Raw genomic sequence first — 18,588 nt, 5'->3', positions numbered from 1 at the left:
CTCAGAGAGCTTCTCCAACAGGTGATTTTTTTAAGTTTTGTTTTGCTATTTTGCTTTCATCAGTTTGCTTTAATCAGTTTGCTTTAATACAGTGAAAATGCAGCACTGTCCCAGTATATCAAAGTAGCATTATACTCAAAATTAACTGGTTTGGTTCTGGAACATTCCATAAATGCAAAGCTCTGTGTTTTGGATATTTTCCAAGGTGAGGTGGGTAAGTATCAGTTCCCATTGTATTTTGCCAAAAATTTCAACTTCCCTAGGGTATATCTGGAGTATTGTGTTCAATTCTGGTCTCTTCAGCGTAAGAAAAACAAGTTGCTACACGAGTGGGTCCAGCAAAGGGTCACAAAGGTGACCAGGGGACCGGAGCACCTCTATTGCGAGGAGAGACTGCAGGAGCTGGGCCTGTTAAGTCTAGAGCAGAGAAGTCTGAGAGGGGATCTCATCAACACATATAAATATCTCAAAGATGGGGGTCAAGAGGATGGTACCACACTCTTTTCAGCAGTGTCCAGCGACAGGACAAGGAGCAGTGGCCTTTAACTAAAACATAAGAAATTTCACCTGAACATGAGGAAGAATGTATTTTCATTGAGACTGGCAGTGGAACAGGCTGCCCAGGGGACTCATGGAGTTTCCCTCCTGGAGACATTCAAAACCCACCTGGACATGTTTCTATGTCACCTGCTGTAGGTGACCCTGCCCTTATAGCAGTTTGGACTGGCTGATCTCCAGAGATCCCTTCCAACCCTTATGATTCTGTGATTCTGTGATTCTGTGATTCTGTGATTCTGTATTCAAAAGCTAGATTTGACATGCCTCACTATTTTTAAGCAAAGCATATCAACAGCTCTTAAATGTGTCTTCTTTTTACTCATTTGAAACAAATCATTAATTTCAACCAATATTCATAACTGTCTGAACTTAAAAACGCTTTTTAAGGTAATAAGTTGTTTAATTGCATAAATGATTCTAATGCCTATTTCAGAGTTGATATGCTCACAGGAGAAACATACTTTCTGGCAATTTATGTGTAGAAGCATACTTTTCAAATTAAAAGATTGCACAGAATGGCAGTTACTCAGATTTCCTTCATTTCATCTACCAAACTGGTGAAAATCAAGGCCTGAGCTACTGGAATCAGTGAAGCTAGATTAGACTGCTATGATATCTTGTTAAATGAAAAAAGAGTGAAGTTTTCTTTTTCATACTGCCTCAGATTTAGTTTTAGGTTAAAGTATTGCAACCCCTTTAGTCATAATAAGATGGCACAAGCCGTATTCATAGCAGAAATGTATTCAGTACATCAATCAATGATCCATTAAGGATAAATACTTTTTAAATGCTGATAGCTTTGTGCAGATGTCCCCTTAGAAACACAGTGATGTGTGGCACTATTTTCCTCCTTCAAAGTTAATTTTTTATCATTTTTCACATTTAGAGCAGTACATTATATCCTTGCAAACATGGATTCCTTTCCCTTACAGCAGGCAGAACCAGCCTTTTCCAGTGAGCGTGGTATTGGTAGCATGCCACACTACAATATTCTTTGACTGTTCTAGATGAGAGAAAAAGTGTGCAAACCTTGAATTTCCCTTTTTCAGAACAGCTGAGAAATGGAAGTTATCTGAAAACCTGATAATAAAAATAATGCATCAATGTTTGCTTTGTGCTGCTTCCTTTACTCTGACTAGTTTTTATCATCCTTTTGTTAGTTCAGAACAAAATGTGGTGTTTCCTTCAGGGTACTTTGATTACAGGAGAAATCAAGCATGAAAAAATGATTACAGTCTCATAAAATTATTGTTAAATGGGGGGGTCACTTAAATCATAACACATTATCTCTTGGCGCTTGAACTTTCTCATCCTGAAATGACATCTTGGCAGCCATACCTATTATTAAGATCATCAAGATTGATACTAAAAGCAATGGTCCTTGATTTCTGATATTGACATTTTGGAGTATTATTAAGAACACAATGGAAAAATTACCTGAAATGGTAATTTCTGTTTCCAGTCCTGATAAGACTATAGACGGACATTTCAAACGGAAAGGAAAAAAATGTAATATAAAAATGAAGTGGGAAGAAAAATTACATGCTGAACAAGAGAAGGCATTTATAGGCCAAGAAACCTATGTAGGATAATAGAAAATGCAAAGATAATAGTCTTTCTAATCTGAAGAATAATCAAAGCTAAAAGGATTAAGCCTCCACAGATTACTCAATATCTGAGAAAAAAGTAACAAAAATGAAGTTTGGAAACATTACAGAAAAATAATTATTAAATGCTATATTTTCTCAGAATTTTATCACAGAAAATATTACTTATAATGAACCATTTACTGTGCTGATTATTTGCTATGGTATTAATTTCAAGATTACTTATAGAATATTCTCAGGTGGAAAATATGATAATAATTTGTTCTTTGGACAATAAGAACCAACTTCAGAGACCTTCCTCCTAATTAAATTTTTGGAAATTTATAGGCCACATAATTAATCCACATTTTAAATTTCAGTCACTTTTGTTTGGAATTCTGTGTTCTATGGCAGCAATAGCCTGGCCTGAACATGTTGTTAAAGTCGCTAAAAGTGTGTCTTATAGGCAAAATTGGTTTAAATTGAATACTGCTCTTATCAAGTTTACATCACTCAGACTATGATTATTTATACTCAGTTTCTACATTTCAGGTACAATATTGTAAATGTTGTTCAGTTGTTCAGGAGAGGGATTTGAGAGCAGTACAAAAATTATTGTCTATATTCAGTAAAACACCAAACTGTTGATGAACTCACCCTGTCATATTCTTTCACTTTCTCTGGGCTTTGGAATGTGGAAGAGAAATTATTTATGTTAGGCATGTTTTTTCCTAAATTTGACTGGCTTAACTATTACATGGATTAATTACAAATAATTACATGGATATGACTACTAGTTTTGAATTTACACAACTGATAAATTATTTCAGAAATTATAAATTGTAAGTGCCTTGATCATAACATTTTGTCCATATCAGAGCTGTATTCTGAGGTGAATTGAAAACTGGTTGAATGTCCAGGCCTGGAGGGTGGTGATCATTGGCATGGAGCTTAGTAGGAGGCAGTAACTACTGCAAGGACAGGGGTCAAGAATAGGGCAGAGTGAATCTGCAGCAAGTTTGATGTGACACCAAACTGTGATGAGTGACTGATGCATCAGATGGTCATGTAGCCATCCCAAGGGACCTTGGCAGGCTGGAGAAAGGGGGCAAAATAAACCACATAAAGGAAAAAATGCAGAGTCCTGCACCTGGGGAGGAACAACCCCAGACAAACGAACACGCTGGGGCTGTCCAGCTGGAAAGGAGATGAGCGAAAGAAGGCCCTGGTGATCCTGGGGGATGCTGAGTTGAACTTGCACCAGCAGTGTGCCCTTGTTTCAAAGGAAGCTAATGGACCTTGGGCTGCAGTAGACAAAGTACTGCCAGCGGGTCAGGGGAGGGGATCCTTTTCCTCTCCTCAGCACTGCTGCAGCCACACCTGCAATGCTGTGTCCAGTGCTGGATGCCCCAGTACAAGAGGAATGTGAATATAGAGGAGAAATTCCAGAAAAAGGCCACAAAAGTGATTGAGGGACTGAGCATCTCTCCTATGACAAAAGGCTGAGAGAGCTGGAGAAGCCAGGGGAAAAGAAGGCTCAGGGGAAATCTCATCAATACCTGAAGGAGGGTGCAAAGAGTACAGGGACAGGCTATTTTCAGTGGTGTCTGGTGGCAGGACCAAAGACAATAGGCACATGCTGAAACAGAGGAGTTTCCCTCTGAAAACTAGGAAATGCTGTTTTTACTGTGAAGGTGACTGAGCATAGACACAGGCTAACCAGAGACATGGTAAAAACTCCCACCTTGGAGATGGTGGACACAATCCAGGCAAACTGACTATAGATGACTTGGAAGGTCAGATAACGTGACTTCCAGGGCTGCCGTCCAAACTCAGACACCATGAGATTCTGTGAATTTGGCTTCTTTTGAAGAGGAAGTAGAAGTGATGAAACAATATCAAAGAAACTTAGGTAGAAAGCAATAGGTCTATGCTGCATAATTTCTCATAATACTATGTGAAAACCAGTACACTGGTTGAGGATAAAAAGGAAGGATGGAGACATCATCTGATAATTTTTATTATTTCATTGTCTTTTATATGTCTTAAAATGAACAACATTTCAATCAAAATATGATACTTTGCTGTTCAGTTACACTTTCCAAATGAGGCTTTTTTTTTTTTTTTGGGGGGGGGGGAATGATAACTCCACTTTTAAAACAAGCCTGCACATGTAAATATGTAAATCTCATTGGAAATCATAATGGTAGAGGACTTCACTGCTAGAGTTTTCACTCTAAGCTATATATCCCTGTTTTCTGATTGAAGCAGACTTGGACTGCTTCAGACAGAAAATATTAAACAGTTATTACCTCTGTTTTCACTTTAAAATGTATATCTTATTAATATTTTATAGATATATCATCTTACTGCATTTAAATTTCTTAAGATTTTGACCAAGTCTGCAAGGCTATATTTCCCAGTATATATTTGCATTTTAAAAGCGGACACTAATAAAGGCAAAATATATGCATTTAATTCTCAAATCATCTTATAATGCTTTCTGTTTGGTGCATTAAAATGGAAAATGTGGATAGAGTAAGGAAACATAGTCTCCATTTATTGAAATTGTAAGTACCGAGAGGAAGTTACTGTGGTTGAAACAGGAGCATAAGATTTGAGAACTCTTTCATAAGCCTCATGCAGTTTTTCCCCCAAAATATTTTCTTTGTAGCACCAATTTAACATACAGAGTCCTGCAGTCTATTTTGTCTGTTGAAATGAATCAAAATAGCCTGCTTTGTGTACCTGCAACACATCAGTGTCCCAGGACCATATCAGGCATACAGTATTAGTAATCAAATAAGTCTGTGAAATGGAGAATGGACAAAAAAAATGAAAGAACCTCGATTTTTGCAAGATGCCTGTGGTGGAGCATGGATGAGAGCAACAAAATATTACTTGTATCATAGAATCACAGAATGGTTGGGGTCGAAAGGGACTTTTGGAGATCATATAGTCCAACCCCCTTGCCCTCAGAAGTCAATACATAGTGGCTCAACTATAATTATTAAGTAACCTTGTTACTGTAAGCATTTATTTTCAGTCAGCTGTCACATAACACATAAAGATCAATGGATCTGATGGATCACCATGGAAATTTTAAGAAGAATTAGATGACCAAGCAGAATAGGCTTACTTTTATTATATAAGGATATATAAATCAATGAAAGCACTAAAAGGTGCCATAACATATTTTACTCTCTGCCTACTTCCAAATTATTTTCTTACCTGGAACAATGCAATTAGGAAAAAAAAAAATCCAAACATTTTCTACACGAAGTAGGAGAAATAAATATACCAATTTTACTGGCATTTCAGAAAAGCCTCTTAGAACGAATGACAATACAGCACTTGTAGCACATATAATTACAATTGCTGAGCAGAATGACTTCATACTAATTTGAAAAATAAATTGATTTTTCTCTGTTCCAGCCACTTTAAACAATTTTGTGATAATGGATTATTAATTACATTGATCTTGCATGTCAATTGACATGAGGGAAATATTTGCATTTCTGAAAAATTTATGTACAAAAGTGGTTACACAAAACTCACTTCTTGAATACTGGAAATACCACAAGCCTAGTGCACAGAATAAGATAGAGAAATATAGATAGGCAGATCTTTAATATCATGTAGACTGCAGCTTACCTTAGGAAATATTATAAATCAACAACCTCTTCTCACACTGAAGGAAAATTTTTTTTCTGTGTTAGCTTTAAGTATTTCTTTCACCCAGGGGACTGTTCCATTATCCTATTATTTTGATTTTAGAGCAAACTGAACCACAAAAGAAAATGAGATTCCATTTCATGTTCTCACAGGGCACTGATTGCTTCTTCAATAATCCACCATCTGTATCCAAAGTCCTATCTAATAGAACAAAACAAATTATATTCAAATATGTTGTGTCTTTCCATGTATTCTGTATTTCACACTTGAAAGAGACTTATTTATTATTGACCAAACTTTTTGGAGTGTCAGGGAGGAGAAAGAAAAGCTTGATAAAAGGCAGAATATATTAACATGAGTGGCAAGATTAACCAAAAAATATAAGCCACTGATAGCTAAGATTTGAGAGATTTTAATGAGAAGCATTAGGTGACTTTAATACAAATGTCACTATCATTTAGTTGCTAGAAGGAGACCTGAAGCAATACTAAATTGTCAGAATTCATTTGAGTCTGAAAACTAATTTCAAGTAGAACTTTTTTGAATTTCTTTTTTGATCACTTTCCATGAACAGTTAATCTTATGTAGTCAAAGCTTATGAATATAAGACTTAGTTCTTCTCTCATTTACTTCAGTTTTAAGCCTTGTGACTTGCCTAGCTTTGTGCAAAATCCTAGGTTAACACAGGAGCAGTAGAAAAGAGAATCAAATTCTAAATTGAAATTATGTGTATGAAAGTTAAGCATTTACTTATTTACTTACAATTTGTGAAAAATTTTTAAAATATTAACTCACATTATTGGGTTATTTCCAAAGAATTCTTCTGATGAGTTGAATAAGAATTTCTTTTTGCCATTTTTCTTCTTACTGTGTGCATTTCACAGACAGTAGAAGAGTAGAAGTTTGAATAAATGACTTAGCATGACTCTCTCATTCTAAAAGATCACGTACTTTTTGTGTCCCCCAACTGTCTCATTCAGAAGTGTCATCTGATTGCTCATCACTGTTCAGCTCTGTAGCCTCCCCCACTGTTTCTGCAGTAAGCAGAGCCTGACTTCTTACTTCACTGTCATTCTTTACACACAAATATTTCTTGTGGTGGGGTGGTGAGTGGATAAGAAGATATGTTTTAGCTTATCAGATCTATTCCACATTGCCTAACCTAAAATGTAATCCAGAAAAGGGAAAAAAAATATGATTGGTACTTGAAAATCCTGTAGGCTGAAAAGAGTCATAGTGTCATTATGCAACTAAAAAAAACCCACCAAGACCTGAGAAATCAGATAATACCATCATCACTAAATCTTATAGCTCTTTAATTTCCTCTGAAATTTCATGTATGAGAGAGGCATTTATCATCATTTTATGAGGAAGGAGTCCACAGAAAATACTGGCACAGCCTTCCATGAAATTGCACAACTCAATAGCTCCATAAACAGGTCTAGTGACAGGAGGCTATTAGTTAGGGTAAGGAAGCCTGCTGAATGACACTCATACTGAAACTCCACAGTGATTTGGCACTCAAGAAAGCAACAGGTAGATAAGCCAAAAATGTCAAGGACAGCAATAGAAGCTGTGATGCAGCTCCCACATGACAATAAATAAGTTATGGTATGATGCTACCTTTAAGGAAAGAACAACCATTTTCCTAGTTCACAAGACCTTCACAAGATATCTGAGAGGAAGAATAATGTTAATGTTGAGTTCAGAGCAGAGTTAGCGCATGAAGTGTATGTGAACAACATTCACACAACTAATTTTCACTAAGAAAGGTGTGTATCAGAAAGCTTAAGTACACTGCTTTAAATCTACTCAGGTTGCATATGTCCCACATGGAACTTAGATGAGATCTATAACGATGAGGAAGCTTCCCAGCAGTAGGGTTTTATTTCTCATAGGTAAGCAGAACCTTGGAGTACTTATATGCTGTAAACCACTGCAAGGTGCACCAATACTGATATGATACCTGATATCTCCACTATGGTAAGAAGCTGTATAGGTTTGCCTTGACATGCGTCATGATCTATGATCTAATTAAAAAAAAAAAAAAAAAAAAAAAAAGAATTTTAGAAAGAATTCTCACCAAGAAGAAAATAACCTTGTAATACTATTTGTCTGCTTTCTGCTAAGGATTTTTATAGGAGAAAACACTGTATAGACAAACAGTTCAGAACTCACTGTAAAGATGTAAGACAAAGAAAGAACTAAGTTTTATTCTGAGGCTGAGACATATGGAGATCTCAGGTGTGAAAATAAATAATTTCCAAAGTTGTTTCACATCTGAGAAAACTAAGATTCCAAAAGCATGAAGCTCAAAATTTCAGCTTAAACTTTGCAGCACTAAGCGAAGAAATCTACAAGCACTGATAGCAGTTTGTCTTCAATATAGTTTGACATTTATTGTCACAACTTTAAATTTGTGTTAGGAGGTATTTGGCAGAGGACATTTCATGTCCTTTATAGGATCCACCTCACAGCAGGATGCACTGGCATGATATCTGAAGCAGGGGTTAGAAAGATGACTAAAGACAGAAATATGCACATGCAAGATATAGTGGCTTCATCACTATACTCAGACTTAAATGTGTTAACACACCAAATTGATCAAGGATGTCTTAGGATGCCAGGCAGAAATCTTATCTTCCTTGACAGGATTCTCATGCACTGGGAATACCACTACTGATTTTTCCTGAAGTTGTAGGTGTGTCTTCTCATCTTTAGCATATATAGATTAAAACAAACAAGTGATTATTCAATATTAGTGAATCACCAAATGTCAGGCCCACAGTTAGCAAGCGTTCTGGTGGTCAGGCATATTGTCTCATCTCAACACGGCAGTGTTAGGCAATCACAATGTGCCAGAGCAATCTCATGCCACAAACAGCTCACATCATCAGCTTTCCTTTAAGGATATCAATGTATATAAAATTGCAACTTTCATCCACCTTCACAAATCTGATTACTTTTTGTCTTTTCAGAGAAACCCAAGACTTAATTGTTTTTGAGGGAGCTGATCTCAAAACATGATGCTACATTGTACATATAAATAGCTGCATCCTGACATGTTCAAAAAGTTTCAGTTTACTACATCTGCATTTTACCATTGCTTTATCTCTGTGACTTCAAGGCATTTCTCTCCAGATTGCTGCAGATTCACTGAGATGAGAATAAGACCCTTGAAGAGTGGCAAGAACAAGGGCAGGTGGGTTCTAATTTGTTATGCTGCAGTTCTTATAAATGGTGCTTCTCTGAATGATGTGCTTGCCAGAAATCATCTCCGTATTTTGTTTCAGGAAAGCTTGTTAGAGGTAATAGACCACATCCTTGGAATCTTCACTCTTCAGAAAAATAGGTTATTGGAGCAGTGAAAAAAAAAAAAAATGGTGACAGACGTCCTAAGGCAAAGATATCTTCTGAACTCCCAATATGGCTTACAAATGCACATGCACATGCCTAGTCCTAAGGATCCTCTTCCTCCCCTGAGAAAGTATATTTTGAATTATTCAGCAGGAATCCAAAGGAATTGGATGACTATTCAGCCAGTGCCTTCTGGCTCTGCATTTGCACTGACTGATCCATTTCATTCAGTCACAAGTGGTCATGAGATGAAACCATTCCAGCAAGACTTCTAACCACATTTATGTATTGTTCTTAATTTTTAACTCTAAATCCCCATTCAGCTTTTCAAAAATATGATACATATGTTAATACAATCTAGAGTAAAAGTTTCCAGTTGAGGCATATAAAAATTTTGTCTTGCCCTGCTCTAGACACAGTTTCACTTCATCATACTGTCACAGTATGATCTAACAACATATTTTAGCAGAATTGCAAAAGAAATTCTTACATAAACACTAAAAATGTTACTTCCATCTCTGTATCTGTGTCAGTTCTTTCACTTCTAATATTTGGAACTCATGCCAAGACTGTCCAAGCAGTCTTCTCCATCACTGAGGAGTGGACAGTTTAGTACTGAAATCAATATTTTAAAAGTGGAGAGAAAAGGAGAGTTGCCTTTAGATAATCACAAAGCACAATATCAGCAGCAGCTGCCCAAAACAGAAATGGCTAATTACTTACTAACTGTTATGCTTTAATGTGTAAAATAGTCCCTACACAAAACCATATTCAGGGCAGAGGCAGGTCCAAATGCTTCTATAAATCAACTAAATTCCATGAATTGCTAGAATGTAAATGGGGAAGATGACATGAATTACAGTCTAACAAGGGTATTGAATCCTTAAATGAACTGTACACTCACATCTTCAATGCAGAAAGCTGAAACCAGGCATAATAAAAATAATTAAAATGAGGTTTTGAATACATTAATCTAGATGAAAAGTGCTTTAAAAAACAAGTGAAGCAGAAAAACAGACAGAATGTGTATGGCATTTACTTGTAGATATCCTTTGCTGCTGCTATTATCTGTTACCATTAGTAAAATGTAAAAAAGTAGAAGAAAAAACAGCTTTAAAATATTTTTATTACATTGAAAATCAAGAAAAAAACATGGAACTACTACTTTGTAACCAGTGATAACTGCATTCTGTCACAGACTGAGACATTCCTTAGAGAAACAGGTGAGGGAAGAAATAAAAAGACCCAATAACCATAGGGGTACTGGCAAGCCATTAGACTTTCTGGAATATAACTACAAGGTACATACCTACAAGAGTCTAAAAGGAAAATGTAAAGTATCAGTACGATCTTAGATCACAGAAAGGAATAGGGAAGGCTTTCTTAGTTCAGAAGCTCTAGTGTGAAAAGAGATCCCTCTGTAACGCTACTGTCTGCAGCACTGAAACCACCTACAGGAAACAGCTGATGATATCATTCAAGACCAGAAAGACCATCTAATGAGCCAAGAATCAATGCTCAACACTGCCAGGGTGGCTGGATTTCAGGCTTAGACTTAAATGTCTATCATCAAAAAATTGTGCTTTTAGTGAATCAGACATCCTTTAGATTCAGCCCTACTAATTTTCTGTGGTCTCAGGCTATATTTTAATTTCAAAGTATTTCAGTTCTTTTCTGTCTCAGTGAAGAAGCTGTTTTAAAGCAGTGTTGTAGCAAAAGAACACACTATATAGTGCTCATAAGAAGCCTATGTGTACATATCTATATACATTTGTTTATCTTAAATTTGCCCTCCCCAGAAGACACTGTCAGAGGCAAGATTCCCCTTCTAAATTCATTCATTTGAACTTTCATTTTATATCTATGAATAGCTTAATCCTCAGCTGCTCTTAGTTTCTGTTCTTAGAATAGCTGGTAGCTAAATTATGAGAAAATCAGGATGCCAATATGTGTATTTTTTAGGAGCATTCAACCCAGACATGTGATTTCTAATTTAAGACCATCATGCTCCTAAAATAGAAACCTCCTCAAGCTCTGCCAGGTCTGAATAAGTAAATTGTTCAATTCACTTATTTCAAGGCTGACCTGAGTGAGTCAGATATTTTAAGAATATCAAGGAGGAAACAAAAGCTAAGACTATTCTTAAATCCCCTATGATACTACAGCACTGTATTTCAGATTTCTATAATTTTAAATCAGATCTTTCTTGAATATGCACTAAACTTACAATAATTTATTTTGCTTATAAACAAATATCTATATAAACATAATAGTATGACCAGCAGAGAAGTTGGCCTCACTATGAGGTGAGCTTTGAAATGAGAACAGGAGTCAGGACAGCCAGGATGTCTGCTCTCACACTGACAACAGGGGAGAAAGAGCTGGGGACTGATGAGAAATTAAGTCAGGGAAACAGAAGGGGTTGGGAGCTAAAAGCACCAGTCTGAAGCATTCACCAGATGGGAAAGAAGTGGGGTAGCTGCTGCTCTTAGAAGTATCTAGAGTGAGACTGGTGCTCTCTGTATATTATAGGACCAACACAGAAAAGAAAACAAATTTTATATTTTTTAATATGTTACTGAAACACCTTTGTGTACTATTTTAGAAATAGCGTTGGTAAAACAGTATAGCAACAAAGCAAAAGAGGCTATTTTAAAATAAAGATGTAATCTCTCCTGCTCAACCAACTGGAAAAAAAAGCAGATAAAAGATTTGACACACAGGGGGTTTCATAAAAGGTCTGCAAGTCCAAAAGATATCTTCTTTTTCCTTCTATATCAGCTGTCTTAGTAAAAGATGCTGCCTTTCGCTACAAATTTTATCTTTTTAGTGCTGTTGCCTGAACATCTTTGAATGTGTATGTTTGGGAATTTTCTTGTAAAAACATCAGTTCTACACAACACATCTTAAACAGCGATACACCACCAATATGTCTGTTGTAAGGAATATGCCCAAAGATTTTTTTTAAATAGACCTAATTGAGTTACATATCTTTAAAATAGCTTTTGTTTTTTGCCTGAGGTCTAATATTATTTTAGGTCTATAACTTTATTCCTGATTTACTTAGGATACTTTTTTTTTTTTTTTTAATCAAGGAATATCAGACATTTTTAGAGTACATATCAAAGTACAGCCTTTAGCTCAATGTTTTATAAGCAGTTGTGTATGTTATCCTTTACTAGCCCAAGCTATAAGAGGCTCTGAAGCAATGCTGGGCAGAAGGAAGGAGGGTTACATGTTGATTGTAAACAACTCAGTCAGCTTAATAACCAAGTTTCCTAGTTCATACTTACACATGCATTTGACAAAGTTTTAAAGGAGGGAAACATCTAGTTTCCTTCTAGCATTAACATAGTTAATGTTCACCAGTTTTTCTCTATCATAAGTTTAATTGTATTGCAGGAAAGGAACATTTTAAGCATTTTGTGGTTTCCAGGCTGTATACCTCCCCAGCTAAGCTAGACATTTGTTTGCACATTGAAACATTTAGCTGAAAGATATGATAAAGTCTTCTGAATTGTTACTGCAAATTTACTGTTTTCAAAAGGAGCTGAAACCTAGAAATGCCAGTGGAAACCTTTTGGTACTTCTACTCTGGCAATTACTGCCATAAGAAAAGACAGATACATTTGTTTCTGCCTTCAGCTGCTGCTTGGAAATCTGTTTCTGTTTTTACTCACATATTTATAGATCTTTAGCTAAGTCGTTACTCTGAGTTTCCATAGTGATAACTGAAATATGTATTAACACCAAACCTCAAGGCATATTTATGGTTGGCAATGCTTCATAAATTACTTTTTTCAAGAGCAGCTTCTCAAAACATATTTGTTCAGTTCAGTTCCTCACTTGATTTGTGATAGATACTTTTGATATAGCTGCATTTATCTAGGAGAGAGATATTTTTCCCTCTGCAAGATTCAGCATGTTGATATTACTTCTCTTTTTTATCTGTGTTATCAAAGGGTCTGAAGAGATGAAGTTTCTGAATTCAGAATGTTATCTTTAAAATAAAATCACACTTTTAAATTTGTCTTACTTTCAATTAAACTTTCCTGAAATGGAGCACCATTAATGGACAGTATTGAACATCACAGATAACTTATCTGTATCCATAATAAGGAGTTTTTGAACAAAGAACTTATTTTGGTTGCCACCAGATTAAGAAAGAATCACCCATTCATACCATTTTGATAATTGGAAAAGCTGAGCTGCAGCTCATCAGGTATACCCAGAATATCTTGGATTTTTTTTTTTTTTGTGAAAATAAATTCTAGGCCAGGATTTTCCCATTCTGCTTATTTTTCCTGACATATTTATCTAAACATTGTATTCAGCTGCTCTGGGATGCCTTAATATCATGGAAAAAAGAGAAAGCACCAAATCCAAAGTACTTTTTTCTTAGAATATATTAGATTATATTAGATTACACACACAAAAAAAAAAAAAAAAAAAAAAAAAAGGTGCTTGGGTTTTTGGTTTGTTGTGGTTTTTTGGGGGTTTTTTTAGTAGATGTTTGAAAATCTAATACACTAACAGTCAATGTTTCCAGGAAATGTTTGAATGAATGAATGCCTGAACAAATTTTCTCTTCATCTCTGTTAATTGCTTCTGTGAAGACAGCTGAATTAGAGGTTATTGGATGAAAATCTTTCACTGTTTATTTCAAACATTCAGGGCTGGCCTCTGTTCTGTACTAAGGAGAGCTGTCATGCATATAAATACAAGGTGACAAATAATCACCAAAACAGTCCTAGAAAGGGATTTGAGCCTGACTTAATGAACGTGCCTATGTGGTCCCTATTTTACTTTGCTTGCAAATAGGAATGTGCTTTAATTTCTTTGTGTCTCCTGGGTCGGCTGGTCATTTACAGTAGGAACTGCTTACATTCAACAAACTGCATTTTCATTCAGCTATTTTGGAAGTCTGATGCAGTATAAAGTAGTCTCTCATTAACTGCAGGTCTCTGTTGTGTGCCATAATCCTGTCCTCCCTTCTTATCCTCTGCAGTCATCGCCCATATACTCACATGGCAACAACTACAAGCACAAAACATCTTTGTCCAACTAGTATTGTGTCAGACCCATATCTCCAGGTTCCAACTGGTGGGCATCCTTTTTCATTATCCTTACCTTAAATAGCATTCTGTACTAGCTTAGATTTTCATGGATATTAGCAGTTCAAATAGTTGGGTTTAAAATTGTTTTTCTCTCTATAGCAGTGGAGACTCCTGCACAAGGAGAGTGCCCTCTGCAGTCATTCTTTGCATCTTGTGCTGTTCTGGTCTCCAATCCTCTCAGCTAGGACTGAAGGAGAAAACCCTCTCTTGATCTATTCTACCATGCTAGCTCTCAAGAACCAAAGCTCAGAGGCGTTAGCTGCAGAGCTGATTTGAGCTCAGGCTGTTTCCTTTGATCCTTGGCTATGTGATGCTGCTGATATGCCTCTGCCCAGACTGCATCATGCTGATCTTGACCCTGGCCCAGCGTGAATAAGATGCAGCCAAGCCTAACACTCTTCAATATGCTTTCACAACTGAGACATAGCCAGACGAAACTGAGATAGATGTTGCTTGTAGTTTATTGTGTCTGCGTGAGACAATGACTCTTATGTCCCTCTCCTAGAGCAGCAGCAGGTAGGAATATGGGATAGCTGCAACTCTCTAGAGATTGCAGGAGCTGCCCCTTGCTCTGCTGAGCTGGTCATGCTCTGTGCCTGGTGTGTGCACTGAGAGTCACAGATCTGCCTTAAGGATACAAAGACAAACACAGTGCACCCTCAGAGTCACCTTTGAAATTTATACAGAACAAAAAGTTAAATTTGTATTGTCTAGCAAACATTAGCACTACCTCAGTGCTTTTCACCCATAATTGTTTGGGGTTTCACAAAGTAGGGTATAAATGAGATTATTGAGTGAAGCATGTTGCATAAGTTTTCCTTTAATCATGATTTGCTTCAGTCCAACCCACTCTCTGTGTCACTGTGAAGATAATTTTTAGTACTTAAAATATGGACTTGAATGTACTCACACATAAGCAGTTGCTAAGGGTCAATGTGATCCTGTACATTAGCAATTCTGTGGAAACTGCCTGTTTGTAAACTTCTGCTTTCAATGAAAAAATGAGGTAGCTTGTAATTTTCTCATTAAGGGATAAGCTACTTCAACTTTTTTTCTAATTGCATGTTTATAGCTACCAGCCTGCACTAACTTGTCATCCAGTAATTTCCTACTGTGTCATCAGTCTTCATAAATATTGTGGTCCTCAAAACACCTGCTCCACTATTATCTAATAAAATGCAGACCTCTTTCTTGAAAGAAAAGATGGACTATTTCCCTTCTTTTACCTTTCCTAAAAATAAAGCTCTCCAGAGCTTTCTCTTTTGCTGTGCTCACTCAGAAGCAAAGGACATAAGATGTACTGGCATCCTGAAAATAGGAGTTCTCTTTATGGCCTAATATAATAACTTACTATAAAATGCTGTGCACAAAATCAAGGGTGTACTGGATGTGTCTGGGATGGAGTTAACTTTCTTCATATAGTGCTGCCTTTTGGATTTGCTGCTAAAACAATGTTAATAACACACCAATGTCAGCTTTTGCCAAGTGGTCCTTTGCACAGTGCCCAGACTTTCCTGGTATTCATTCTGCCACACCAGAGAGGAGGCTGGAGGAGGTCACAAGAAAGAGAGGGGCACAGCCAGGCCAGATCACCCAAACTGATCAAAGGAATATTCCACACTATATAGCATGATATGCAGCCATAAAAAAAAAAAAAAAAAAAAAAAAAGTGGTCTGATCTTTCGTATGAAGCCATTGCTTGAGAACTGGCTGATCTGCTTGTATAAGGTGGTGAATGACAGTTTTGCATCACTGGATTTGGGTTTTGCCTACTTGGCTGGTAAGTTGTTTTTCGGTTCTGATGGGTTTTTTTTCCTTTTCTCTTTCTTTCACTTATTAGGGTTTGACTGAAACCACAAGTTTCCCTGCTGTTGCTTTTCTGAACTTCTACCCCACCCCATTAGGAGGGGTGGTAACAAGTGTTTGAGTGTGTGCCTCATTGCTGTCTGGGGTCAGCCAACCACAAAGGGACAATTGCTATTGTCTTTTAAACTAACAGAAGCATTGTTACTTCTCCCATAAATGGTTCTAGGAAGGCAAAGCCAAAATATGAAAGCTCATCACCATCTCTCTTTCCTGCTAAGAGTGGACAGATCACAAAGGTAAGTTAGAATAATAATTCTTTCTCTCTACAATAATGTTGCCTCATTTAAATTCTTTTTTCCAAAAGGTTCCTGTCTCCAGACACAGAAACAAGCCTGAGTATTGACTGGAAATTTTAACGTTCACCAAATCCTTGTACCAAAAATTTTGCTCTCATGTTTATAAAGGAGCAGATTGCCACTAGACATCCATTTCATTTTTAGTTATTTTTTCTTGCAGAGTTCCTATTCAGCAGATTGACTACTTTCAGGCTAACTAGCCGAAGTCAGAGCATGAAAATATAAGACCTCCAGAGCTTCTAAGGCATGTATCTGTAAATTACATAAAATATGAGATTTCTCCTGAAAATAAGTTTTTTCAAACAAAGGAAGTTTGGCAAAAATGCTTTGTTGTGTATATGCTTTGCTGAACTGAAAAGGAGACCACTGACGCAAATTAAAGGGAGAAAATATTGAAGCAGTGTATGGAATGGAATGGAATGGAATGGAATGGAATGGAATGGAATGGGCAATGTCAGTTGGAAGGGACCTACCATAACCATCCAGTCCAACAGCCTGACCACTTCAGGACTGACCAAAAGTTAAGGCCTGCTACTGAAGGGAATGAGTCCAAATTCTTCCTAAACACTGACAGGCTTGGGGCATCAAACACTTCTCAAGGAGCTTGTTCCAGGATTTTGCCACATTCTGGGTAAAGAAATTATTCCCAATGTCCATTCTAAACCTCCCCTGGTACAATTTTGTGCCATTCCTATGTCTTCTGTCACTGTATCCCAGGGGGAAGTGCTGAGCACCTCCATCCCCAGGAAGCTGCACAGACCAATGAGGTCAGCCTCAAACCCCTATCAAAACTAGACAAACACAGTGACCCCAGCTGCTGCTCATAGGACATTCCTTACAGCCCTTCCCACAGCTTTGTTGCCTTCCTCTGGGTGTAGTCAAACACCTGCAAATCCTTCTTAAACTGAGGGCCCAGAACTGCATGCAGTACTCCAAGTAAGGCAGCATCAACAGTCAATACAACAGGATAATCACCTCTTCTGAGAACTGGTGGTGGTGTGTTTGATGCACTCCAGGATGGAGATTGTCTTTGTGGCTACCAGAGCACCCTGCTGACTCCTACTGACTCCTTCTGTGACCAGCAACCACAGCTTCCCTTCTGCAGGGCTGCTGCCCAGTCACTCCTCTCCTCATCCATACTTAGTCTGCATTTACTCTGTCCCAGCTGCAGAATGCTGCTCTTTTCTTGTTAAATTTAATCCTACTAATCATTCCTCTAGTCTATTTAGATCCCTTTATGAATTTTCACAACTTATGTGAATATAATTTATTAAAGTAACAGTTTGTTTATTTCAATCCAAAGGAAGTAGCAATTTCCAAATACAGGTCAGAACAAAATGCTGCAGAGATGTAAACAGTCATTCCTTTGTGCCTGCCTCATCCCTAGGTAAAATTTTGCATTACTATCTTTTAATATTATTCAGGGAATCAGGAATAACCATTATCTATTACTAAGATAACATTCACCAGGCCATAACCAGAGGCATAATCTATATTATTTTTTGACGAACAAGTTGAAAATATATGTCCAACTGATGACAGAAGTCTCAGCAGCAATTTCTTCACATGCTATTTCAATACAGTAACCTGGGATGATGGAGAGTTTTATAATTAATGTCAGTTATGCTGGACATATTCTGATAAGAAATGATGGGCTTGCCATTTACAAACATCAAATTTTACGAGCTGGAAATGAAATGCAGTCAAAACAGGCCAACATACCAAAAAGTGATATAAGCTGTAATTTCACGATAGTTTATCTTCTGCTGGCAAAGCAAAAACTGTTCCCAGAGGAGATGAATAATGCTGTGGGATTGGTTAGGAAAAGACAAAAACATGGCAGTAATTATTACTGGGTTTAGAGTTACACATTCCTTGTTTGGAAAAAAAAAAAAAAGTTTTAGCTTCATCTTTCTCCTGTAACTGGAGAATATATTCACCAAATTTTCCCAACAGAAAATTTCACAGATTTTTTGCAGAAAAATGATGTAAAAAAAGTCAACAGAGGATGCTATAGCAACCTCTTGACAGTGAACAGAAGAAAAGCCATGACAAAGGCCTTTAGATATTTTCAGCATTAAGTGTTATGGGGGTTTTGTATTTACTATAAAGTAACTGGCTTCCTGTTGCCAC

This window comes from Taeniopygia guttata, chromosome 1 (assembly GCF_048771995.1).
Source record: "Taeniopygia guttata chromosome 1, bTaeGut7.mat, whole genome shotgun sequence".
Taxonomy (NCBI): Eukaryota; Metazoa; Chordata; class Aves; order Passeriformes; family Estrildidae; genus Taeniopygia; species Taeniopygia guttata.
Note: the sequence above shows the minus strand (reverse complement) of the source record.